The sequence below is a fragment of the Erithacus rubecula genome (genome assembly GCF_903797595.1).
Source record: "Erithacus rubecula genome assembly, chromosome: 4".
In the NCBI taxonomy this organism is placed as follows: domain Eukaryota; kingdom Metazoa; phylum Chordata; class Aves; order Passeriformes; family Muscicapidae; genus Erithacus; species Erithacus rubecula.
In genome coordinates, this window is record NC_136686.1 from 65,845,671 (window position 1) to 65,872,445 (window position 26,775).

A 26,775-nucleotide genomic window follows, 5' to 3' on the forward strand; every position below is an offset into this window, starting at 1 on the left:
TTCCCTGGAAGGAAATGAAGGGGGACACTCAGCTTGGACAGAGCTGGGCATGGCACATGCAGGTGGGACACAGCTGGCAGAGGAGCAGTCTATTCCCACTGCTCATTCATTGACAATGAAACTGGACTCATTTTCCTCCATTTCCAAAAGCCCAGGAATACTGTAACAATCTGTTGGTTGTTATAACCAGATACAAGCATAAGAAGTAGTGAACCTCTCAACTAGGTTGTTTTGCATTTCACTGTTTTTTATAAAAATGTGTATCTTCTCTGCCTTTCAAGTTAGTGGAGGCACTGCCTACATGTTGCTCTCAGCTGTTCACTTTCTGGATGTTCAGTGAGCTCTGCTGCCCAGTGATCCAACTCCCCTGTGGTCTTTTCCATAAGACAAACCTCCATTTCTTCAACTTGCATAAAATTCTGTTGGATCCTCCAGTCTTTTTACAGTTGGGACATCAGAGATTCCTACATGAAGTACTTTTGGTACATTTACAATATCATGGTAGAGAAACCTAGGATTTAGAGCACTTTTAAAGGGAAATTCTTTTGAAGTTCAGATCTGGCTTCTCCCAGTGGATATTCTCCTGATTTCTCCCTCAGTTTTCTTCCTATCAGATGTTAAAGGCAGCAGTCCAACCTCATGCTTGAAGCAGGGCAAGCTGTGAAGTAGCTGATCAAATGCAGGGAAATGGAAACAGCTCCTATGACTGCATTAGTGGAAAAGGGGGATTTTGAACCAGAGGAAGTACTGTTTCTACTTTAATGACTGGATGTGCACTGAGTGCCATGGTCTGGTTGACAAGGTGGTGATTGATCAAAGCTGTGACTTGATGATCTTGGACATCTTTTCCAACCTAAATGGTAGTGATTCCACTGAAAAAAGATGAGGTGTCATCAAAGCCTTCTGAGTTTTCAGTCCCCATGGAAAAAGGAAGTGAATAGGTGAATAGCCAAAGAGAAGCTCAATAAATGGAGGGCTGCAGGTCTTTAGGGCAAAGTAAATCACAGCAGCAAAAGCCAAATGCACATGAGAAAACAAAATGCAAGAAAGAGAAATGTTTCTTGGACAGGTGGATTGAGGAGATTTGTGCTCTTCTGGGGCAGCAAAGATCCCACAGCCACAGGCAGGATCTGTGAGTCAGAACAGAGAGGGAGTGTAGACACCTCTAGGCCAGCACACTTTACATCAGCCAGGATGGTGATGCATGCAGGTCTCACCTTACATGCCAAATATGTTCAAGAATCACAGAAAGAATCATGGAATGGTTGGGATTGGAAGCAATGACATCTTCCACTAGACCAGGTTGCTCAAAGTCCAATCCAACCTTGAACACTTCCAGGGATGGGGCATTCATATGTTCACCTCTGCCAGGTGTACAAATGAGAATGAGCTTCAAGTGATGGGTAAAACACTGACCCAATCAGACCAAAGGTTGGAGGTTCACAGAAAGGGCAACAGCTGCTTCTTCTGTTCTACTTCTGTGTCCCAGAAGTGATCCTAAAGCACCTTTGCTGTGCAGCTCTCCCCCAAGGAACATTTTCTGTGTGAAAAGTAGAACCCTTGTCCAGAGCCACAGGAAAAAGACCAATTTTACAGAGAAAAGTACAAGGAAAAAGTAAAGATATAAAAGATTGACTATGTTACTAAATCCCCCCAAGGGCAGCAGATGTACATTATCCATTTTAAACAATTTTCCTCAAGCCTTTCTATACAACACTCCAAAGCCTGGCTCATGTCAAACCTTGAATTTTGGAGATAAATATATTCAATCCATTCTTTCCTCACAAGGATCAACCAATGGCTTTTTAAATATAGTACAGTTCAGCTGAAAAAGTTGGTGTGGGATTTGGATATCGTTGGTTATATTGATTCCACCAGATCAGGTGCCACAGCCTGAGCATATTTTAATTCATTGGACTTTTTGTTTGGGGGCTTTCCCCCCCCCCCACATGATGGATCAAGACTATGACCATCATTTCAACCAGCAGATATCAAAATAGCAACAATAAAATCATGTCCCTGCATCCATGGGTGGTGAGGTCTTTCTACTCTTATCCTTTCTTTCTCTTTCTTTTTTTCCTTTATATATATATTCTTAAGGGATAATTTTATGGATATATACATTATCTATGTATATCTATATTTAATTGATATCTATATATAAATAAAAATATGGAGAGATTTATATGGAGATTATTTATATGGATATATATAGTATGGATATTAATAAAGATAATAGTAACCAAAATTACTACATACCTCCTTTCCATTGCACCCAAATACTTAAAACAAAAAGCCCATATACATATATATTCTTAAAAACACTGGTCATTCAGTGTTGTTTCATTCTAATTCACCCCAAGGGATCTATTAACAGGAACCTGGGTTACCCTTCCCTTCTGGTCTCCCACACTCTGCAGTTGCTCCTCAGATAAACTGGAACTCCCAGCGTATTAAAGCAAATCTGGAGTCTGAATTTGTGGAATTTTCTTTCCACTGTGCAGTGATAGCAACATATTTCCCTGTAAGTTATAACAACACTCATAACTGCACATCAATTTCATTGACATTTTAGTCTATATAGAAATTAATCTATGCTGTGGTTACAGATACATTTTTAAGAGGATGAAATATCTTTACTTATTAATATGACCAGTTTAATAAGCCTCTTTGATTTTTTTTCCTGGAAGGTGTTTGTGTGTTAGGGCCAGGATTTCACCATGTATGTGTACTCCCAAATTTGGCTGTTTGAAGTTGCTCTCAGATATGCTACCAAGTTGGTCTGAGGCATGGAGCACCTACCTTTGGAAAACAGGGATTCAGACTGGTTGAGTCTGGCCAAAGGGAGGCTGAAGGGCAGCCCACCAGCTGCCTACAGCTACTCAAAAGGCCAAGAGCAACAAAGCTGAGCTCTTTGTGGCAGAGCCAGGTGCTGTAACAAAGGGCAGCACCCACAGACTTGGGAGGTGCAGGTTGCACAGCAGGATAAAAATTGCCTCTAGGCAGGTTCTGCAGCACTGGGACAGGTGGTTGGGAAATGACAAATGATGAATTGCAGACGTGACTCAAGGCTTAGCTGGATGAAAACACAGCTGAATTAGAGTCCTGTGGCTCTAATGATGTTGCCAAACAGCATTTCTTTGATCCTGGGGTAGGTAGATCATCTGCCATCTTCTCCCCATCCCACCCCACCGCACCCTGGCTGGCCACACTCAGATATTGCCTGGAAAATTATGTCAACACAGTAAATGGCCAAAACCTCTGGTCTAAGAGTTGTCCTTTTAAGTCTTTCTATAGCCCAAAGTCATAGAAAACACACCACATACCTCAGAAGGCCAGGAGGAGGACACACGTCCAGAATCTTGGTTCAGGCTCCTCTGGACAAAAGGCAGCAACTAGATGAGACCCCAGCTACTCCTCTTTCCCTAAGGAAAGACTGATTTTTTCCCATATATCTGGACCAATTTGGTTCCTCTGCTAGCCATTGCTACTCTTCAATAAATACAAGCTTTGCTACTGCACATTAGTTATGCCAAGGGTAATTAGCAGTTACGTCAACATGATTTCCAGTTTGACTGCTGGCTGACTTCATGTGCAAATGAGGTTGTTGATTGCAAGAGGAAATATGTCAGACCAGGCTCCAGAGGAAGAGCCCTTGTGCTCAGGGTCATCTCTGCTGGGCTTGGCATCCCCTGGATGTGGCATGGGAGGCAGGGCCAGCTGTGTGAAGGGGCAATGCTGATCTTCCCTTCACCTCTGAAGGTGTCACTCCAGCCAGAAAAGATGTGATAATGCTGCTGTGTTGTAGGACTCAAATCCTGGCCTAATTAAGGACATGTCCTCATTACACTTTCACAAGAAACTGGCCCTTGAGGACAGACTAACACAAACAAACAGCTGTAGGAACTTGCTCCTGTCTCATCTAAATGACATGTATGTAGTCCCAGGAGCTCTGGTTTTGGCTAAGCAGGATTTGCCCTGTTCAAGGGCTGGTTCTCAGAACTCCCTGTAGAGTCAATACAAGAGGAATATCCACATTTCCAGGGCACAGCTCACATCTGGTAGATGAAAGGAATTACACTATAAAAGTATTTCTTCCTCTCTGATGACCATGAGGATTCATAAAGGGACACACTCTGACTTACACCTCCAACATTACATGAGCTGAGTCCCACTTTGTGTTGACATTTCTAAAACCATGATCACATTGCTTAGCCAAAGCACAACAGAAAAATACAGAAGCCATCCATTTCCAAAGCCCTCTCCTTCTGGACAGACCTTCAAAGCAAACAGCATCTTCTCATTCATTTTCATGGGCTTGATGTGTCAATCCAGCCAGAATTTCAGGGGAGTTTTGAAACCTTTGTGGATGGATGTTTTCTTGAGAGCACAGCAAACAAATAAACACAGTAGCAAGGAACAGGGGAGAAGGATGCACTTCATGCAATTCAGTCTGAGTGCTCTCAGACCAAGATGATTGATATGATTGCAGAAGACAACAGAGGGTAAGGAACAGAGGTTATTTTTCTTACTTCCTGGCAGGGTTAGCTGTGTGGTTTAGGTCTAACTCAAGCCCAAAAGAGCTGATAGCACTATGAGATCACCTGGTTTGAAGATGAGCTCATGCTAAACTGGCCATGGACTAGATGCAAATTTGGATTCTTGAGAAGTGAAGTCAAAAGTTTTTTGTGCAGGTGACTTGCTCTGAGTCAGACCTCCTGCTGGACTAAGAGCCAGCTCATGCATGCAACAAAGCAGGTCAAAAGTCACCTTAGGCCTTCTCTGGGCTCACCTTGTGATCCAGCCTTAGTCTGCAACACTCCTCTTCCATTTCAAACAGGTGACCTCAGAGGGGACCTGTGATGCCTCCTTTGTGACTTGGTTTTCTGCTGCAAGTACCATTTCATGGCACATAACTATTGCCAATGGGATGTGTGAAAAAATCCCAAGTGTGGGTGCTATGGATGCCCAGTTCAATGCTCCTTTTTACTCAGAAAGACCCAGAGACAAGATTATGGTAAAAATATACCTCTGTCCATAACAAGCATCAGTGGAAATTTTAGATGGGTATTTCCAGCACTAGGTCAACGAGATGTGATGAGTCACAAAATGTGGTAAGCAAATTCAGCATTTCCTTTGTTTTGTGGGATTCTGCACTGATGTGGTTCTGAAAGTGTCGTACACTGGCAGCATCTCATTTCCCAAGTAGGAGAGAGAGGAAAGGGAACATGGAGACTGAATGGGTTTGCAGGGGTAACTCTGAACAGTATGAGAAAATCAGCCATAAGAATAGGCAAATGTTTCAGTGATGAGCTAAGACTTTCCTCAAACTAAACCAGACAGAGAAAAGCAGAAACCTGCACGTAGCCAGCTCAGACCTCACCTCAGCTGGCTCTTGGACAACAAAGGCACTTTCCTAAAACACCATCTTTCCACCAGGGACCAACTGCCAGGACCCAACTCTCAGTGAGGGATGTTTTCTGGGCAGAGAAGGCAGCTGATGAGGTTAGGGAAGTGCTGGGCAGCAGTACCCAGAGCCCAGCTATGAGTCTGAGAAGGGGCTGTTTCCTTCTTGAGAAACAAAAGCAAAAGCATCTGCTGTCACAAGTGAGGAAACCAGCTCAGCAAACCTGGTTTACAGGAGATGAATTTGAAATTCTGACTGGCTGATGAGGCACAGATCTCATAACAATGAAATTTTGGAAGGCTTTTGAGGTGTTTGTGGTGGTTTAACCTCTGGGGTTAGACCACACGTGGTTGTCCTCACTGGAACTCTTGGTTGCCTTGGTAGAAATAGTCAAATTCACCAGTTCTGTTACAGGCTCTTGTGTCTGAGCAAAGCAAGAGCAAATGCCACCATCACAATTTGGGTGTGGGGAACCCTAAACCAGAAGCACATCAACCTTGAGGTGGAGGTACTGAATGCAAAGAGATGGATTTAATCCAACTGTCCTGTGGGAAGCCTTGGAGACCCCATGAAGATTGAGATGAAGCCAATCTTCAGCAGCCTGATCCAGCATGGATGCAAGGATCTCAATGATCTTAGAGGTCTTTACCTAAATGATTCTATGATCTTAAAAAAAATACCTTTTTGGTTAGAGAAGTTGGTGCAGAGGTTTCACCTCTGAGAATGGTGGGGAGAAGGAGTCAGTGTGAGTTAAGTCGAACCTCAAATGTCAAAAGGCAAATCTTTATGCAACCATGGGCATTGTGAAAAAACTGTGCAGTTATTCAAAATACCAAAATACAGGTCAAAATGTGGGCAAAGCTGGAGCAATAAGAAGATTGAAAGTACAAAGTTTAGCACTCAGTTTCTATGTTCTGGTTCTTGTTTTTCAGTAAGCTGCAGATCAAAATCACAGAAATCAGCACAAAATGCAATGGTTGATACTTTCATGGGGTTTTTTTTTTTTTTTTTTTTGTGGTAACAACTGTTTCTTCTAAATACAGAGCTGTTATCATCAGCCCAACAGGCTATACTGAGAGTCTGTACTACAGGAAACACAGTGCTGAGAACATGACCCTTTCTTTGCATACCCCTCTCACACTTGTTCCTGAGTACTATAATCAGAGAATCACAGAAGGGTTTTGATTAAAAGGGACCTTCAAGATCATCTCATTCCAAACCTCTGCCATGGGGCAGGGACACCTTTGACAAGATGAGGTTCCTCAAACCTGGCCTTGGACACTTCCAGGGTTCCAGGGGCATCCACAGCTTCTCTGGACTGCCTGTGCCAGAGCCCTGCCACCCTCACAGGGAAGAATTTCTTCCCAATATCCCACCTAAGCCTGCCCTCTGGCAGTGGGAACACATTCCCTCTTGTCTTATCCCTCCAGGTCCTTGTCCAATGTCCTTTTCTAGCTCTCTTGGAGCTCCTTTAGGCACTGGCAGGAGCTCTAAGGTCTTCCTGGAGCCTTCTCTTCTCCAGACTGAACACTCCTAAGTCTCTCAGACAGTCTCCAGAGCAGAGGTGTTCCAGCCCTCCATCCATTCCATGTGGATGCATTGTTTGGAAGGCATGTTGGGGTTAGTGGCACAAACTTGCCATTAAAATCCATGAAATTATTTAATATCAACCTTTCAAAACATTGTTTTTCTGCAGGATTAAAACAAGAAACACCCTTCCTTATTGTAACCTAGGGCAACTGCTCATCCAGATTATTCCATTACAGAGCTCTTCTGTCCTAAAGATCACAGGTGCCCTGAAGCAATTTGGGATTATCTGTGAGTGCTTTTACGATGAAGTCTTCTGTTTATCTGAGATTCTTTCTCTGTGCATTACATTGTGTATTGAACTTTGGTTTTTTACTCTTGGAAATCACTCAAACATTCAGAAAACAGAGGAACAGACTTGAAGGTATTATTTACTCTCAAACTACTCTTTCATTTCCCAAAGTATTTTCATTTAGCATCCATTCAGGCAGCTCATCTTTAAAAGGCTGCATGTTTTTTATCCTCAGTCATCCAAACAAATCAACCTGCAGAAACAACCCATCCCAAAGGTAAGTAAATAATATTTACTAAGGTCAGGTAAAAATTCACATCTTTTATTAGTCAGTCTGGCAGAGACTGACTTTGCTATAGAAGAAAACTTGAATGTGTTGCAAACATTGCAATTAATATTTTTCACTTTCAATTTTGTGATTATTTGTAATAAAGTTAGATGATTTTATTGATAAGCTTTGAGAAAAAATAATATGCCAGTATGGAGAATTTCTTTGTCTACCTTCTGCCTGGTGATGTTCAAGGGCAAAACACAAAGTATAAAAACTTCAGACTTTTTGTTGTCTATGTTCTTTGAAGAAACCCCATCATGAAAGTCCTTTCTTCCCAACCCCAAAGCTGCCAGGCTCTCAGGAGCCTAAACCAGCAGTAAAACACAAGGCAATCAAGTTTTATTTTTAAAAAACCCCAACTATTTTTAGTACATACATTTCACTCATACATTTCACTCCATCCTACCCAGAGCACTGCAAAGATGCCACACGGAGAGGGAAAAGAGCCCCATCATGTTCAGCACCGTGCTGAGACTGGGAAGAGGCTGGGGAAGAGACTTCCCTGGAACCAGGGATGCTTTTTGGGCTTTTTTTTTTTTTTATTTTAAGGAGAAGCAGAAGAGTGCTCTGGCACAGGAAGGAGGTTGCCTGTGCTGGATGGTGCTCGGCGATTGCAGGCGGGAAGTGGTGCAACTGTTCCCTGTGCACAGCAGCTGCAGAGGCCACAGCACCCTGGTTTTGGCTGGGGATTGACATCAGCCCCATGAGGCAGCTGCATGGGATCCTTCCCTTGAAGCAGAAAAAGATCTTTATTTTTGTTGTGAGCCACTCCAGCCAGCAAGGGCTTAGCTGGCAAAGCACGATGGTGTGCGCTCAACTTGTGAACACAGGAAAAATTCTTCATGAGAAATGTCAGGCTTGGTGTTCCTCTGGCTTGTCTCTGCTGTTGTGAACAACACCCTGCCAGCTGCAGGATGGGAGCCAGGGTTTCCTGAGCTCTGACCTCAACTTTCACAGGTGCTTGCCAAAGGACCATTGCAAACTCCTAAATCCTCTGCCTCAGCCTCACTACCTCAATATGACCAACATGAAACACTTGGGAGCTTGTGAGTGTCCCAAATGGCACAGCAGATTATCCTGGAAAGGGCATTTGGTCCACCACCAACCTCCAGAAAAGTTCAATCCAGAATACACCAATGCTGGCAGCTCCTGCCCCTTCTACTCATAAAAAATTATTTATTGTAGACTCCACCACATGCCTGGGCAGCACATCTTTACCTGCATTACCTAACTGCATTGGCTGCCCTTATTGCTGGATTATTATTTTATTCCTATTGTAAATCCTAAATGTGTTTGTTACTGACATTGCTGAAAGGTTGATTTAACATTCTGTCCATCAGCACATCAAGGAGGAGGAGGTCAACATTATTATAAAATTATTCAGATTGGAAAAGACTTCTAAGATCACCAAGTCCAAACCAGCACTACCAAGGCCACCACTAAACCACATTCCCAAATGCCCCATTTACACATCTTTCAAATCCTTTCAGGAATGGTGACTCCACCACTCCCCTGGACATCCTGTTCCAACACTTGACAACCCTGTCAGTGAATAAATTTTTGATAATATCCAATCTAAACCTCCCCAGGCACAATTTGAAGCTGTTTCCTGTACTGCAGTTGGTGATTCAGGACAGCTTTCAATAAAAGATTATTTCCATGAGTCTGGCCAAAGGGGAAATAACCCACAAATTCACCCTTTATTTTAGGTCCTAAAATCTGCTCTTTCCCTTAGTCAATAATTCTGGAATGAACCATCATTTTTTGTTTTTTAAAGGTATTTTGGAAGAGTTTTGAGATTTAGATTTGCAAATGCTTATAGCTGAACACACAAATGCCTTGACTGGTTCCTAACATAAAATAAATGATAAGATCTCAAGGTCAAAGTTCTCTGAAGTGAAGGAAAGAAGCATCACTACAGGTCAGATAAATCTCAAGCTCTTCACTGACCTCATCTCAGGAGGTGGCATAAATTAGAAACCAGGTCAGCTTGAAAGAGATGAACCTCCTTGTGTTGAGCTTACTGGGACTAAATGAGAAAGGCCAAACACAGCTCACACCTGATCTGGGGCAATGGAAAATCATTTTTTAGGTGCTCTGACCATCATCATATGACCAAGAGGAACTCTGAATGTGCTGCTCAGTGCACAGGGTGGTTATTGATGGAGACATCTACAAAGAGGAGAACAGCCAGGAGCAGGAGATGCCTTCACCTCTCCTGCCTCAGGGACTCCTCTGCAATACTTTAAAAAAGCTGACAGAAATTGACTTGAGGAACTTGGGGGCAAGAAAATGCTTGCACATCAAGAGAGAGGGGAAGTTATGCTTATCTTTAGAAATAAGGGGGCTGGAAGGAAAAGATGGACCCTGGAACCTATAAACCTGGGAGGAGGAGTTTCATTGAATTCCAAAACAACTGCTGCAGCCACCTCTCTGCAAGCACCTGTAAAGTATCATGAGAAAAAGAGTTTGTAAAGACTAAATTTTCTCAGACCAGTCTGATTTTCTCTTGTGAGCTGGCAGCAGACCTTGTGGGTAAGGGAGAGACAGATGATTTCATATTGCTTCTTTTTACAAAGACTTTGGATCTTGTCTCCTGTGGCAGTATTTGAGAGATCAGAGGCTTACAAATGCTCAGGAATACCTGTGGGAAATGATGGGAAGTGCTCCCAGAGTATTGCCTTTAATTGTCCACATCAGTGGAAGAACCTGGGTTTCCACACAGTCTCTCCAAAGTTCAATCCTTCATTGGTAGCTCAGGTGATGGAGGAGACCATATCCTTGTTAAATTCACATTCTCTTCCAAGCAGGAAAGGAGTTCAAGTACATGGGGGAGTGGGATTAATATTTAACAGGATCAAAGCAAGTTAGAGAGATACTCTAGGTGGAAAATGCCACCTTGAAATTCATAACCATGGTACAAGAGCTTTCAAGATACGATTTTTCCACTTCATCCTCACTGCACTTCCACCATGAGGGTTAACAAAGATCTGAGACATGGAATGGATTGTATTGAGACAGAGGTACTGTGGGTCAGACCAGCCTGGGGTGCACTGGAGGGCAGAGCAAAACCAGTATTGGAGATGGCAGAACTAATCTGGAAGTCACAGTGCCTGAAGCTGTGGGTGTCTGGTGGTGATGTGACTGTGCTGAAGTGTCCAAGGCCAGGTTGGATGGGGCTTGGAGCACCCTGGGATAGTGGAAGGTGTCCCTGCCCCTGGCAGGGGGTTGAAATGAGATGATTTTTAAGGTGTCTTCTAACCCAATTTATGATTCAATGATCTTTATAGAGGTAGCTCAGAGTTACTGGTGTGTTACTGGTGTGAGTAGGGCTGATCTGCTGCTGCTGGGAGGATTTTCTCAGCTGCCCTAATAAAGGGGATTGCATCTGCTGATCCCACCTATCCTATGATAGGGGTTGAATAAAAACTTTTTTTTCTTTTTTTTTTTTTGTTTTCTTTTTTTTTTTTTTGTTCCTGAAAGGGTGAGGGGCATGGAAGGGCGGTTTTCTTTCAGGAGAGAGACACTGCTCATGTCTTTTTGAGGAACAATAGAATCAGAGAATGGTTTGGGTTGGAAGGGACCTTAAAGAACACCTGGTTACAACTCCTCTGACATGGGCAGGGACACCTCACACTATCCCAAGCTGCTCCAAGCCCTGTCCAACCTGGCCTTGAACATTCCAGGGATGGGGAAGCCACAGCTTCTCTGGGCAACCTGTGCCTCACTACCTTCACAGTAAAGAATTTTTTCCTAATACCTAATCTAACTCTGTCCTCTGCCATTTTCCCCCTTTTCCTTGCTCTTGTAAAGGGCTCCTCTCCCATGTTGCCCAGGGAGGAGGAGGAGAAGGATGATGATGGTGATGATGATGATGATAACAGCATCACAGCCATCCATTTTCTGCAGACACTCCTAGAAACTGTCCTCAAAAGCACCAGCAGCAGCACCAAATGCCATTCCACAGTGGGAGCCCTCACTAACAAGGAGAAAGGGTTTGCAATTCTATCCCCTAAATGTCTCACACCCCTTTGATTCCCAAAGCTGACCCCCTCCAGGTATCACAGCAGCAAGACAGAGGAGCCTCTGACCAACTGAGAGGACACCACGTTGCTATTTGTGTACAGGGGAAGAGGGGGACTTTGACAATATTTATCAAACACACTCTCCCTGCTGCCTCACCTCAGGAGGGTTCTGACTCTGAAACCTGAACTCCTGATGATGATCAATGGCAGCTCAACTGCCCAGAGCAAATACTGGCCAAGGATGGGGAGTGAGGTTTCCTTGCTGTGCTTTCTGGAGCTTTGGTCATGAAAGGGAAACTTGGTGACTGGCAGCATGTGGGGTCACCAGCAGGGATGCTTATCAGGCAAAAGTCAAAAGCAGAAGTTGAGGTCAGATTTCTTACACTTGAGTTCAAAAGAGCAGGAACTTTTCTTTTTAAAAAGATGCTGGGTGCAGCCAGGGGCCAGGAGCAGGATCATGCCTCAGTCAAGTGTTCTCCAGCAGCTCACTGGCATTCTTTCCAGCTGCTTCCCAGAAGACAGAGCCCTGCTTGGTGTGGGGTGAGGTCAGGAGGGGGCTTTGCCAGGCTGTTCCAAATCCCCAATCCCTCTTGGGAGCAATCTCAGAGTGACCCTGTCCCTTTGAGGGGATGCCACCAAAGGGAGAGAGCAGCAATTTTATGTGGGCACTGTGGGGTGGATAAAGCCCTGTGGGACCAGATAAAAGCCATAATTCCTGGAGATTGGAGATTCACTGGCAGGCAAGCATTATCCCTGCAGCCCCTTGGCATGCTGAGTGCTGTTTGCCATCATTCCCTGCTGTCAGGTTTCTCCTGCAGCAGTGCCAGTGAATGGCAAATCCATGCAACACCTACAACAGCCCCCAGCTGGCCCACTGGCCAGCCCCAAAGAGACATCTCCCCTCCAAATCCTCTTCCTTTTATGAGACCTGGCAGAGAAGAGAGGCTGGCTGGATGCTCACCCTTGAGTGTGCTCAGCACTGCATCCTCTGGACCCCAGAGTGGTGTCCAGAGGTACCAGGGGGTGACTGGGGGTCCTGGGGCCAGGGCAGGGTCTGGGGCTGGTTGTCCATGATCATCCATGTCTATATCCAGAGTCTATAGGTTTTTTGTCTGGCTACACAGTGTACGTTTAAATCTAAAGGACCATAACTGCAGCTACCAACACAAATCAGCACTTGTGCAAGGAAGAACAGCAACTGCAGCTCTGCACCTGGAAAATGACCCACTGCACTCATTTTTCTTGCTCCATGTGATTTTTTTTTCCCCATGTGAAAATGATGTTGGAGCAGACTTGCTGTCCCAGTGGAACTACTTTGCCTATGTCCATCAGCACAGTCCTGGCTGAATTTTCACATTTTCTTACAGAATCACATAATCTTTAATGATGAAAGGGAGGTCTTGAGATCAACCCCCCTGCCTGCCTAGAGCAGATACACAGGAGCACATCCAGGCTGGAATGTCTCTAGAGAGGGAGACTCCACACCCTCCCTGGGCAGCCTTTTCCAGTGCCACCCTCACTGTAAAGAAGTTTTTCCTTGTGTTGAGGAACTTCTTCTGTTTTAGTTCATGGCCATTGCTCCTTGTCTTGTCACTGGGCACCACTGAGAAGAGTCTGGCACCATCCCCTTGACACCCACCTTTATATTTTTATGTACTGATGATATCTTAGGCTTGCAAGGTCCTCCTGATCCACTCTGGGTAACAGGAGACAAGGACAGGAGGAGAACCCAGATATCTGACAAGGACCAGAGGATTAAAAAAAAATAAACATTTCTGAATCCAGCTCTTACAGCTGTCTACGAAACTGATGTAATTTACATTTCACTGCTTGGATTAAAATAAGTTCACTTCAATTCAGAGCTGTTGCTGCAGGTTGGGGTCCCAGCAACAAAACAAAACAGTGGAGCTGAACATGTGAAGGCAGAGATTTAATTTCCCTCCCTGACCCTTGTAGCCACAGTCATGGCATTCCATGGCATTGATTTCCACTGTGTGAGACTTTGAGATTTGGTAGGAACCTTAAGCACTGATTTGCTCTTTCTAGGTCTTTATTTAGACTTCAAGTGTTTGGTTTGGCTCGTTACTGGGGCCACTTAGCCAGGCCCATGTCTCCAGGAGTTTGGCAGCTCATGGAGCTCCACAGAACCAGCTTTCAACCAGCTCCTTCTCAAACAGCAAATCTGAAAGAAACTTAAATTTAAAAAAAGAAAAAAGAAGGACGGGGGGGAAGGAAAATAAAAAAAGGAGCAGCTGCACTTGTTTTTGCTGCAGGAAGTTCTCTGATGGGGAGAAAAACTTCCTTATAAAAACAAGGCATTCGTTAGCACTTCTTGTTCTTTGCTTTGCAGGTGCCTTCAGGTCATTGCAATTTCACAGCCTTTTTTGCACCCACCATCCAGCCTGCTGTTGCTCCAGTGGACAATAATCCCCCCAGGAGTTTCAGTGGCCTCTACTGAGGAGGAAAAAAATGCAAAAAATATAACACTATTTCTATTTTTTTTTTTTTTTTTTTTTTTTTGGTGGGGGTTTTTTTTTGTTTTTCTTTGTTTTTTGTTTGGTTTTTTTTTTTTTGCCTCTGGCCTTTCCAGGTGAACCATTTTGTCTCTGTATCTCTCCCTCTTGACCCAAATCACTCCTGCTGACAATAATTTTCAGCTGTTGAGCTCAAGATCTAATACCAGTTAATATTTTATCTCCTGTTTCCAAACCAGCACTTCATAGCAGACAAACAAACCTATTTCTTCATTGCAATGATTTTTTATGTATCATAAACCTGCTTTCACCTCACCTTTGCTGAGGATATTCCTTCCCACCCTCAAGTTTGGCTGAGCTCTTACCTACCTCTACTTTGGCCACACATTTGGAAGTTCCACCAGAAAGGATCAGATTGTCTCTGATGCAAATTTATCACCTTTGGCTAAAATGTCTGGGCTGTTTTCCAGCTCTTCCCACCTGTGGCATCACCACTGTTAGCTCAAGAATAACAAACATCCAGCACTGAACATAATTTGCAGCAAATAAAGAGCAGAGCAAACACCAGCTCTGACAGTGACCTGTAAGAGAAAGTTCTGGAGGTATAAAACTCCAAACCACAGTTATTTATTGGCAACCTGTTTTTGTGGAAGGTGTTTCTTCCTATGGCAGGGGGAGCTGGAGCTAGAGGATCTTTAAGGTCCTTTCAACACAGACCATTCTATGGCTCTGTGATTTCACAGCAGGGCAGAATTAAGGTTTTTACATGAAGTATTTAACCTGGCAGCACAGAATGGTGCACAGGAATGACTTGCTGGTGGGTCCCCATGGAAATTCTCCAGATTGCATCCATAGCTGCACCTGCCCCCTGTCCTACACAAAAGCTGCTGTGCAGAGGAAGTGCCCTCATCTATTACCTGAGAAACTTCTCATCTTCCATGCCGACACTGTCAGCTTGTCTTATGATATTTTGCCTTCCTCCAGAAACCCAGAGGCACCACACAGATCCTCCTGCCCTTCTCCTGACAAGGGATCAATGCAGTTTTCCATGACTGGCATAGCTGAGCTACCAAAATACCCAGAAATTGCTCTGCAGGAGAAGTGGCACTGGGAGAAACAGCAAGTTAACCTGTAATTGTGCGAGGTTGGAAGAGAGATACAGCCCTCTGCTGGCCAAAGCAGCAAGTCCTGGCATTCCCAGGCTCCTTGTCCTGCACTGGGAGAACCACAATTATTGAGGCTTGTACTGACATGGGCAGAGCTCTGTCATCAAGAGCTGTTATTGAACTAAACTCCTGGCAGCTGCTGGTGAATAGGTCAACTGTGGTCAAAAATCTCTTAGGAACAGTAGAAAATGGAAGAAATGTACAGATGTATTTGTTTCCAAAAATTCCAGGAAATTATCCTGATCTGCAGCTGACAAATGCTTGGGGGAAGTTCTCCCTGGAGATGTGGATGGGCTGAAGGTGGATTAGGCCAAGGCAGCCCCATGGGAGAGCTCAGGGTTTAAATGGAGCCAAGCCCAGAATGCAAGGAGAGAAGGGGAATCCTCCAAATCTCCAGGGGCAAAGGGGGAAATGACTATTTTGGCTGCTCATCTTCATAAAAGAGAAAATCTCTAGGTCCCAGAGCAGCTGGTTTGGAGATCAGCCTTGTCTGTGGGTGGTGTGGCTTCCATGAGTGTGTGCTGAACATTCCCTGGGGTCCACAGACCATCAGAACAGCCAACACAGCGTGGTCACCCCATGATCATCCTTCCATGGTCACCCCATGATCATCCTTCCATGGTCACCCCATGGTCATCCTTCCATGGTCATCCCCCAGGATCATCCTTCCATGGTCATCTTTCTATGGTCATCCCCCAGGATCATCCTTCCATGGTCATCCCCCACAATCATCTTTCAATGGTCATCCCCTGTGGTCATCCTTCCATGCTCAACCCCCATGATCAGCCTTCCATAGTCATCCCTTCATGGTCAGCCCTCCAGGGTCACCCTTACCTGTTCATCCCCCCATGGCCATCCCTCCACGGGCAGTCTGGGGCCCTGCCCCCTTCCTGCCACCTCGTTCCTCCTCCACCTTTGCCCCCAGACCCCCAGTCCCTCCTGCCAACCCATCCCAGCAGGGTCAGGGCTCCCAGCAGGGTGGTGGCAGAGGGATGCCCTGCCCCAGGAGCTGTCCCCACTGTCCCCAGGATTAGTGCCACCTCCTCGACAGAGCCAACCGTGCTCCCAGTCCCCACCCTGCCCTATGGGGTGTCTCTGAATCCCCTTTCATCTCCCCAGCAGCGAGAGGCACTGCAGAGGGGACACAGCACCCAAAAAAGAGCTCAGCATCCCTTCAGCCTCTCCTTTCCCTGCCGCTCCCACCCACCGCCCCTCGCTGCCGCCCTGCCCAGCCCAAGGGGACGAGGGAGTCGCTTTCTGCAGCTCAGAGCTGCTCTGGGTGTGTCTGTCCCTGTCCCTGTCCCTGTCCCTGTCCCTGTCCCAGCTGCGGCGGGGACAGCTCGGTTCTGCTCCGCTCTGGTGACAGCAGCGCCGCACACCAGCAGCGCCTGCCGCCCCCTGCAGCCCCCGCTGCAAACCCCACCTGGGGCTGGAGCACCTCCAGCCCACCGAGCTGGGTACAGCTTGGCTTGTGTCCATGGGAATAATCTTCATTTCTCTGTCCGCTCCCTCTGCCTGCTCCTCTTCATGGGCATTCCCTGCCCCAGCACAGTGCTGGGATGCTCGAGACCCTTGGGATGGTTATTGGGAAAAGCTGATTTGGAGAGCACACGGTGTGAGGCATGACCCCTTCCCAGCTCCAAAGCTCTTCCAGCATCCACGCCCACCACCCTTTTCCTAAAACAGACTCAAGGAGCAGAGATGAGGGGATGGATGAGGATGGAGCAAGGACAGAGCAGGACTCCAGTCTAGTGTCTGGGGCACTCAGCTCAGAAAAAAGCAGCCCCAAATTCCTTTTTTTCTGATAAAATACCCAAAACTCATTTACAAGTCATGGTTCTTTGCTCTACACAGGGTCTCTCCTATGGTGGCCAAAAGCAGCCATATCCTGATAAAAAAATTGGTGCCTTCTGCAAAATGCAATGTGTGTGATATCTCACCTGAGATTTTTTTTTTTTTTTTTTTTTTTTTTTTTTTTTTTTTTTTTTAAATTCCAAAGCTTCTGTACACGAAGCATTTTCTTCTGTTTCTGTCTACTTTTTCTAGGCTCTCCTCATCACTACTTAACAGCTAGACTGCTCCTCGAGGAGCTTTTAATGTACTTTGTATTCGATTTTAGACACCCTCAAAGGTTGTTCTGTGACCCAAAGCATGATCCCAATGTCTGTTGTCTATGCTGTTCCAAGTGCCTCATTCCATGTCCCAAAAATGTGTTTTTGGAGCTTAGTGGGCTTTGCCTGCTGGTCCTTGGGACCAGGATGTCCAACAGCCCCTCCTCTGCCCAGCTCAACATTTCCAGCCCATTTTCCCATGCCTGAGACTCCTTGTCCTCCCATCACTTGGGGGTTGGCACCCAGCTCTGGAGGAGCATCTCCAGGACCCCCATGTCCCCATGGCAGCCCTGCAGCCCCTCTGCTGGGTGGGCAATCATCACTCCAGGTGCCTCTGGCACCACCATGCCTTGTTCACTCTGATTTATCCACTCACTGATTGACTCCCTGACTTCTGGCCAGCCAGTTCTGTTTATTCACTGGGGAAAAACTTCCCTTTGCCTCATAATTGTTTCTGTCTCTGCTGTTTTCTGCTCCATCACTGCCTTGTTTCAGGAAAAGGGGCTTTTTGGGGAGGTGATTCATGGCTCTGTGGATTTTCCTGCATAATCAGTTCATCAGCTGCCCCATCCTCTCCCCCTTGCTGCTGCTTCCCCCCAGTTCACCCATTCCCCAGAGCAAATTGATTCACTGGTGAGGTTTATTTTTGGCTCCCAGCTGTTGGACTCCTCACAGCTGCCTCGAGCTGCTGTGTTCCTCCCTGCTCCCCCAGAGTCTCTCCTCCTCCTCCTCCTCACTTTCCTCCTGCTGCTACTCCTGGCTATATTCCTCCATCTAATTCCCCTGCTGCCTCCTCCATGCAATGTTTGGTTATTTTTAATGGTCTGAGTGACAACCAGAAGCTGGAGGTCAGCAGGAGTGCGGGGGGTGTTTTGCACAGCACAGATCTGGAGGCAGGACAAGTGGCATGAGCAGGGCTTCAGGGTAAGGTGCCACCAGCCTCTGGGCACCAGGTTAAGGGTTGCCACCCATTCCCTGGTCCAGGCTGAGCACACAGGACAGCAGGATCAAGCTATCCCTTCATTCTTCCAGTTCAGAAGGAATAAAATTCAGTAGCTGTGATTTACCTGAGGTGAGCACAAGCACAAGTTGTCCAGGGTGGCTTTAGCCACTGGTCCCCACCAGATCCAGAGGAGCTGCTGTGTTTGAGTCAATGAAGGACATGGAGAGGGGGGATTTGGGTAGCTTGATGCCAGCTGCAGAGCCCAAAGCCAAGCTCTGGGTCTGTAAATCCCCCAGCTCAGCTGTTATTTAATCCTGGAGGCGTCTCAGTTCTGCAATGCCCTTGGCACAAAGGAGATCCTGGCCAGGCAGAGGCTGTGTCCCAGGGAGCTTCCCCTGACCCTTCCCTTGTGCCAAACCCTCCTGGATGTACAAGCTCCTGTGGGTTTGTACATCCAAAACCTCTCAGCAGAGGGGTTTAGTCCCGGGGTGCTCTCCAGGCCACCCACCACAGGAACCAAGGACTGGAGTCCCTTGGCACAGGACACAGTGGTGTTGGGCTGAAACCCACCCTCCTCTTTTGGGTAACACTCTGAGCTCAGCTTCACCCCTCTGAGAGTTTTTCCTCACTCCTGGAGCTCTCCTTTGAAATCCTTCCCAATTTCCCTTTTTGAGCACGGACCCTGAGCCTGGGCACAGAATTCCTGTGCATTTCCCCACATTCTCCCTGCCCTGGTTTGGCATTCACTCACTGTAGCCCTCAGTTATGGTGGTGTTTGTGTCTCCCATTTGGGTGATTATTGACCCAAAACCTGTGTTTTAGGGATTTTCCACTTCCTGAGACCAGGTGCTCTGGCACTGGATCTCATCCCAGATTGTGCCAAGCTCAGGTTTACACAGCTGCAGGCACCAGGCAATTCATCTCAACAGTGATGTTTGTTTCTCCCCATTGTTGTCCAGCAAACAGTTTCTTCTCCAATTCCAGTTGCTTTTGGGGCTGGATGAAATAGCTGGGAGCACAGATCCAAGCCCAAGTGGGCACTGCTGGGAGCAGATTTATCCACCCCGTTTGCATCACGTTGGTGCTCTGCTGGGTTTAACGTGGGCCACAGGGATGTTCACAGCCTTTTCATGAGAATATAAAAACACAGAATCACAGAACGGTTTGGGATGGAAGGGATCTTAAAGATCACCTAGTTCCAGCCTCTAGGTAACTTAGGGCTAAGCTGAGCACCTTCTGGAAACCTGAACAGGATACAAACCATGTTCTCAGGTGTGAAATCCTATATAAATAAGCTGCACTGTCACAGCTTTCTGTGGTCCAGCCTCCACCAGGCACAAATCCCACAAACTTCTGCTTTCCCCTCTCCTGCATCAGCTCTGCCGTGACTCTGCACGTCTGCTTTTTCTCCACTAGGTCGCAGCATTAACTTCTATTTTCCTCTCCTCACTAAACCAACCAAGTGGAGACTTTTTTTTTTTTTAAATTTATTTTTTTTTTTTTCAGTAGGCAGCTCAGCCTTGTCACCCCTCCGTCCCCCGGCTCCGGCAGGGGGTTCCCGGGGGCTGTGGTGACTCAGTGTGGGGTGGCCAGAGCATCCCCTGGGGTCCCTGCAGAAGGGCCTCGGCTCCTATTTGCATCAGGACTCGCCTTGCTCATATTCATCGTGAAATTAAAAGTGAAAAGAAAAAATATTAGTCACTAGTTACATCGCCAGCATGAAGCCTGGAGGAAGGGGAAAATGAAGGACCACCAACGCAGTCCTCATCTCTCCTCCCAGACATCATTCCCCGGTGTTGATGGTGATGACTGAGAAGTGTTCCCTGCTGATTTACATCTTCCTCCCCATGAACTGCCACATAGGAAGGTTTCTAGCGTGGAAACACGAGTGGTGTGTCCAGCTTTTCCCCCGGACCCAGTCCTGCTGCCATTCCCTCCGAGGGCAGGATAGGATGCTCTGGATGTTCCCTCCAGACGGGAGGTGGCTCCAGCAGGAAATCCGGACCAGTTGCCCCCTCCAGGGTTTCCCATCTTCCCAGTTCAGCTCTCTGGAGGTGTCAGGTGTGGGGGGAGTTGTAATCTGCTCCCGGGAGCCCTGCACACGGCCAGAAAGCGCCAGCGTGGGACACGGGGCTGTGTCCCGTGGGAGATGCTGTGCAGGTGACTCATCCCCCACAGCTGTGCCCAGGGCTGCCCTGCCCTGGTTTTGGGGGAGCACAGCGGGGTTTGAAGGAGGGTTTCTGTGATTTCACTATGAGCAAACAGTGCCAGCACTGGGGAGAAGCCCTGCACAGCCCCTGGGAGCTGATGGTGGGCTAAGAACCAGCTACAGACACATGAAGGTGGGTGTAGAGGCACAGCCAAGCTCCTCTCCATCCTGCTGGACTGTGACAAAAGGCACCAGTGGCGAAGTGGGACACGGGAGGCTCAGGCTGGATGTGGGAGACACATCCAGGTCTTGCTGGCAGACACTGCTGCCCTGGGACACAGACCACCTAAACTGTACCCCCATACTCATGGATTTAGGGTTTGGCCAGAATGTGGCTAACACCCTGGCTCAGAGTGGGAAGCTGGACTGCAGATGTTCCTTGGACCCAACATTTCTTTACAAGTTTGATTTAAGAAAAATCAGTTTTCCTGCTTCTGTGTGTCCTCTAGCTGCTTTTGTGCTGTCTCTGCAGCCCTGAGCTCTCCAGCTTATGAAATACTGGTGTTTCCAACAGCAACAGTGATGCAGAGATCCAGAGGTGGAGGAAGCAGCAAGGAGGAGCACAGGAATCCCCTGGGGCAGCAGGAAATGCCTGGACAGATGGGTGCCAGCTCCCCTTCGGAGCCATCCAGGCATTGTTCCGTGGTGAATAACTATTCCTCCTGCTCCCAAGCCCTTCTCAGCTCCCTCCTATTCAAACCCACACCCCAGAAGCCTTCTGAGGTCTCAGCTCACTGGTGCTGTGCTCATCTCCCCAGCTCCTGTCTTGAGTTTGGGACAGATCCTTTGCAAACTCACCAGCCACTGGCTACAGCAGCCTCACAAATCCTGCCCTGACTGCCCCACTGCTCCCCTCAGCCAATGGAGGTGCTGAGGCTGGAGAGAGTTTTCAGTGGGTATGGTCACTCAAAACCTGCCTGGCCAGAGGACTGTGGAGCAGGAATAAAAGGTGGATGTGCTGGAGCTGCAGCTGGGAGGGAGCCCAGGACACGTGTCCTTGTGCTGGTGCATCCGGCTGTGCCGGGGCAGCTGAGAGCACACAGTGTTCAGCACTGCTGCTCCCAAGGGCTCCAGGGGCTGGAACATCTCAAGAGGAGCTCTGCAGCCTCACCCTCAGGGTTTTCCTGGCATCTGACCAAGTGCCACAAGTACAAGCTATTCCCAACACAAGCACACGCTCGGTGCCGCTGCCTTCCCCCTGCCCTGCCACTGCTGCCGTGCTCTGCTCTGCTTCCCCACCACAATTCCTCCACAGCTGCCTCTGCTAAAGCAACGATGGACCCAGCCCTGAGCACCTGAGGTAACCCCCAGGCTTTTCTCTCCCAGATCCACCTCCTTTGTGCTGCCCTTGCTCTGTGATGGGTTCCTGGGAGCTGCAGAGAGTAGGAGAGGTGAAGAGATGTCCACATCGCTCTTGAGTACTTTGGCTTGAATTATGTCCTGTTCTCTTCTTCCAGACCTGTGGCTTTTTACCTGCAGTGACCTTCCCTGACTCGCTGTTTACCTTGAGAGAAAGGGAACATTTGCTGCCTAGTAGAGCTCAGCTACAGCTTTTCAGTCAGAGATGAAAACACTCGAAAGCTAAGAGCAGCATTTGAATTTAAAAATCATAATTACAGTGCCCAAGAGGCAGAAGTTGGAAGAGGGCAATGAACAAAGCAGGGGGTTGGAAGAAAACAAATAAAGGCATGAGAGGAATCTGCACTGGGAACAGAGAGTCCTGAATATCTTGCCATGGCTACTTCAAATTGGGCACCTGAATTAATAGATTCTTTGACCTTCATTTCTCTGTGCTTTGCTTCTTTGTAAAGCAGAAAGCAGAACAGAGCCTCCCCCACGAAAAGAAAAAAAAAAAAAGTCATCAGATCAACTGCTCCAGCCAAAGCACCTGGATGCTGTAGAGAAGAGGATGAGGAAGGAAAAAAAAACCCAAGCTTGAATGGCTTTTCATCAAGTGAGTACCAGCATCGCGTGCGGGGAGCGGGACAGTGTCCTCTGGAATAAAAAACACCTCCCAAAAGTGTAATTAAGGATGAACCACACACACCACAGGGGTTCTGTGGGCAGCCTGAAGGCAGGCACCTCTTAACTTTTAAATGCTTTCTCAACCTTGTCACTTCTGGAGTTATTTTGATGGGTTTTACACATAGGACTCTGCTATATTAAGAGCATGTCTACGTATGTCACGAATTAGAGGAAAGCCTGGCACAAACAGAGCCTCGAGGCTGCTCCCTTTGGTCTAAGGAGCTGGATATTGTGCTTGGGCAATTCCAAGAACAAGTATGGAGAATGGATGGGGAGCAGCCCTGGGGAGAAGGATTTGGAGGTGCTGGTGGGTGAGAAGCTCAACATGACCCAGCAATGGCTGATGATACCAATCCTGTATCACAAGTGTGGGCAGCAGGTCAGGGAGGGGATTCTGCCCCTCTGCTCTGTTCAGGTGAGATCTCACCTGCAGAGCTGCCTCCAGCCCTGGGGCTCACAACACAGGAAAAACCAGGGATGTGTTGGAATGAATCAGGAGGAGGCCATAAAGATGCTCATAGCGATGCAGGCTCTCTGCCCTGGAGCCAGGCTGGGACTGCTGGGGAGGAAAAAAAGGCCCCAGGAAAACCTGAGAGCCCCTTCCAGGGCTTAAAGGCACTCCAAGACAGCTAGAGAGGGACTTGGGACAACAGCATGGAGTGACAAGTGGAAATAGCTTCCCACTGCCAGAGGGCAGGGTTAGGTGGGATATTGGGAAGGAATTCCTCCTTGTGAGGGTGGTGAGACCTTGGCACAGGCTGCCCAGAGAAGCTGTGTCATTCCCATCCCTGGAAGGCCAGGCTGGAGAGGGCTTGGAGTACCTTGGTCTAGTGGAAGGTGCTGAGAATTTGAAACTAAGGGATTTTCACAGTCCTTTCCAATCCAAACCAACCTGTGATTCTGTTTTGGTGATCATCACTGACCACACCATCACGTTACTTCACTGCTGGAATTATTACACCATGGTCTCTGCAATGGCTGCTCTGGCTGCTGTGCATGATGGAAGAGGAAGGATAAAACCCACATGCCCTAATTCTGAAGTCTTGCTCCTTTAAACAGATGAGGGAGGGAGGGTTGGTAAATCCTTGGACAGTTTTTCATCTTGCCTCGACTGGGCTGAGCTTTGGGCTCAGTCTGTTGTCTGGTCCCCTGTCACAGCTGCTGTTGTAATGATTCATCCATCTGGTTTTCTGGGAAAAGAAAATGAGCTAGGGAAATGTTTTTTGGTTTTTTTTTCTGGCTGTAGCTTTCCTGAAACAGTTACAACTTAGCACCCACTGGAGTTGAGGGGGGAGAAGGAGTCTTACGCATCACTTTTCGCTTGCTGGAGCAGAGACAGAAGTGCTGAGAATCCCATTCCTCAAAGTCAGACCGTGACGGTTTTGTCCTGAACTGTGTTTCCAAGGAGCAAAAAAGGATCCAACAAAACCCAGCAGAAGATCCAGGCTGTCTTCAGCGAGTGCACTGGACAAAACCCTGTTCTGATCACTCCTTCCACTGGCTCCTCGCCTGCCTGAGCTCTCCAGAAATGATGTGGGATGAGCTTGGACACAAATCCAGGTGGAAAACAAGGACACTGAAGGTTTTTTCATTGGATTGAAACGGTTACTCTCACGAGTGGTGTGATTAATCATAAATCAGATAAATATGGGGGGAAGAAATCTGAGGAATTCACACTGGACGATGTTCAATTTCGAGTGGAACAGAAAGTCACACTGGACATTTTCCTTGTTGGTTTCCACAGTGAGGATGAGACAAGGTGCCCATCCAACTGGGAACACCAAGGCCAATTAATTCTTAGTTAAGGAAAGTGACACCTTTTTCAGCACTTAAAAACACTGTTATAAACCAGCCAGCTCCAGAGGAGATCTCCTTGCTCCAGGATTGCATCTTCCTTGGTCCAGGCTCAGTTAGAGGTTAGCCTGGGAAAGCAGCAGCTTGCCTGGGAGCAGACACTCCTCCTTCAGACACATTAATGGATTTCCATCAAAGGGCTCAGGTATCAAAGTCCTTTTCTATACTGCTGGAGCAAACCTTCCTGTGACAAATTCCTGCCCTCATTCCGGCTCTGTATCTGTTACAAGTGACTCCTGTGAGAACCAGATCCTCCTCAAACCCACCAGCACAGGAACTACCCCCTTTGCTGGTCCAGCATCCTTCCTCTCCCGTCCCCCTCTTCTGCTTTTTCAGGTCTCCTTCTCCTCACCAGCCTTTCCTGGTGGCTGCCCGTTCCATGATTTCACCCGAGGTGGGTGGTGAGCTCTCTCTCCCTGCGCAGCCTCTTCCCGGGCTCCCCGCCAGCTCCTCTCCACCCATGGCCTCTCCCCACCAGCCCAACCAGCTTCTCACATCTGGTGTGCTGGCTCGGCTAGGGGAGCACCTCAGCCATGCCCTGCACCAGAGCCTTCCAGGGGCTGCCATCTCCAGCCCTGCATCCCACGGGATCCCCGTTTTCCCACCCAGGACAGGGCGATGGCGCCTGGAGCGACTCGCCAACGCTCCAAGGCTGCAAAGCCAGGGCTGAGTTTAGAGAACGGCTTTGCGGGTTCAAAGCCAAATGAAAACTGTCCTTTTTTTTTTAACCCTCTTTTTCTGAGCTGCTCCTACACATAAAAACCTCTGTGTGGATTTAAGCATTCCCAGCCTGGCTGATGCAGGAGCACCAGGCAGTGAAGCCAACTGGTCCCATGGCATCAGAGAATGTGGAGGTGAAGACGGCACAGCAGATTTGAATCAGATTTTGAATCTGTTAAACCTAAGTGTTAAAATGGAAAACAGAGCACAGGACAGCGTCTCAAACCTCTTGGGTTATTCCCTCTGCTCTTCTGCCATGATTTTTAAAAATTAATCTTTTCACTATTCCTCCTGATGCCATGTCTGTGAGTCCATAAAACCATTTGCTCCTTGTCAGAGAATTCCGACGCCGGTGATTTATAGGCTTTGCTTGGAACGCAGCTCACAAGTACTTCACTTTTTCATTCGCCCTTTCTAAACGTTTTTAACGATCTGCTTCCTCAGATCTGTTTACATTTGGGACATTAAAAGCTAAGCAACAACTCCATTATGAGAAAGAACACCATAAAAATTCCAGCATTGCCAGGAAACGTCTCAATACAGTGACAAACGTAGCCACTCTCTCCTCCTGCTGCTCATCCGTGGGAAGACTGGTTTATAAATTATTCATGAATGCCTTAAAATTTCCAGGCTAATCCCAACTCAAAAGTAGGGGTTTTTACACTATTGTTTCGCTCCAAAGTTCTCCAACTGGAATTTTGATTTGCATAGCGAAATATTGAAAATTGACTTGCACTGAATTTCTCTTCAAGTTGTGATTTCAGTTCTCATACTGGAAACATAGCGGAGAGTCTTTATGTGACAACTTATTTGGAAGCCTGGAAATCTGTGATAATTCCCGTGAATTTCCTGAGAAATTCAGGTTTTCCCAGAGGTGATATTTGAGCAGATTTGGATTTATAAGGATTTTGGCACCTTCCAGTAGGCAATCCCATCAGCCCATGGCATTTGCTGCAATGATGTATGGGGGATTATCAAGCCATTCTTTTCCCAGTTTGTTTCAGTAAGGAGAGGCAACACTGAAGATTAAATCATGTCAAAATCTTTTGTGAAAATCACTTTGTGGTCCTCTGGAGGCTCCTAACAGACCAGCTCACTCACCTGTGCTCGTGGATTTTACAGCTGTCAGTCTGTTCTGAGATCTAATCCTCATGGTGGCATCGCATATCTTCCATGTAAAATCATCAATTATAAATAAATCCCACTGGGTTTTTATGCAGCAATGTTAGAGAAAAATGGGCAGTCATGATATTTGAAGCAATGAAGTTAAAAGTTACATCCCTCTTGATGTCCATTCTCTGCCATGCATTGCTTGGCAAACTGTTTCCAGAGGCAGCTCCTCCACACAGTGCTTTGATGCCCCTTCCCAGCCACTTGATCCAGTGCTGCTCCAAAGGAGGGTCAGTGTCCAGCTTTCCAGGCTGGAATCCAGCCAGAGACATGCAGGGCTTGACACGCTGATTGCTTTGCTAAAGCAGAGATCAAAAAAAGAACTTTGCAGCAACAGGTGAGTAATTCTTCCCTGTGAAAGTGGTGAGGCCCTGGCACAGGGTGCTCAGAGACTCCTGCAAGTGTCCAAGGCCAGGCTGGATGGGACTTGGAGCAACCTGGGATAGTGGAAGGTGTCCCTGCCCATGGCAGGGGATGGAACTGGATGGTATTTAAGGTCCCTTCCAACCCAAACCAATCTG

General features: G+C 47.2%; 1 long non-coding RNA gene across 2 annotated transcripts; it reads left to right on the forward strand.

Moving 5' to 3' along the window:
* The first annotated feature begins 20,890 nt into the window (after positions 1-20,890).
* Positions 20,891-24,775, forward strand: LOC306801210. Of its 2 annotated transcripts, none has more exons than XR_013774020.1 (3): positions 20,891-22,439; positions 22,680-22,989; positions 23,107-24,775. It is a non-coding gene; the product is annotated as an uncharacterized lncRNA (long non-coding RNA). The 2 variants fall into 2 exon arrangements; XR_013774021.1 differs by having other exon boundaries at positions 20,891-21,785; positions 21,943-22,439; positions 22,680-24,775.
* The last annotated feature ends 2,000 nt before the right edge of the window (positions 24,776-26,775 follow it).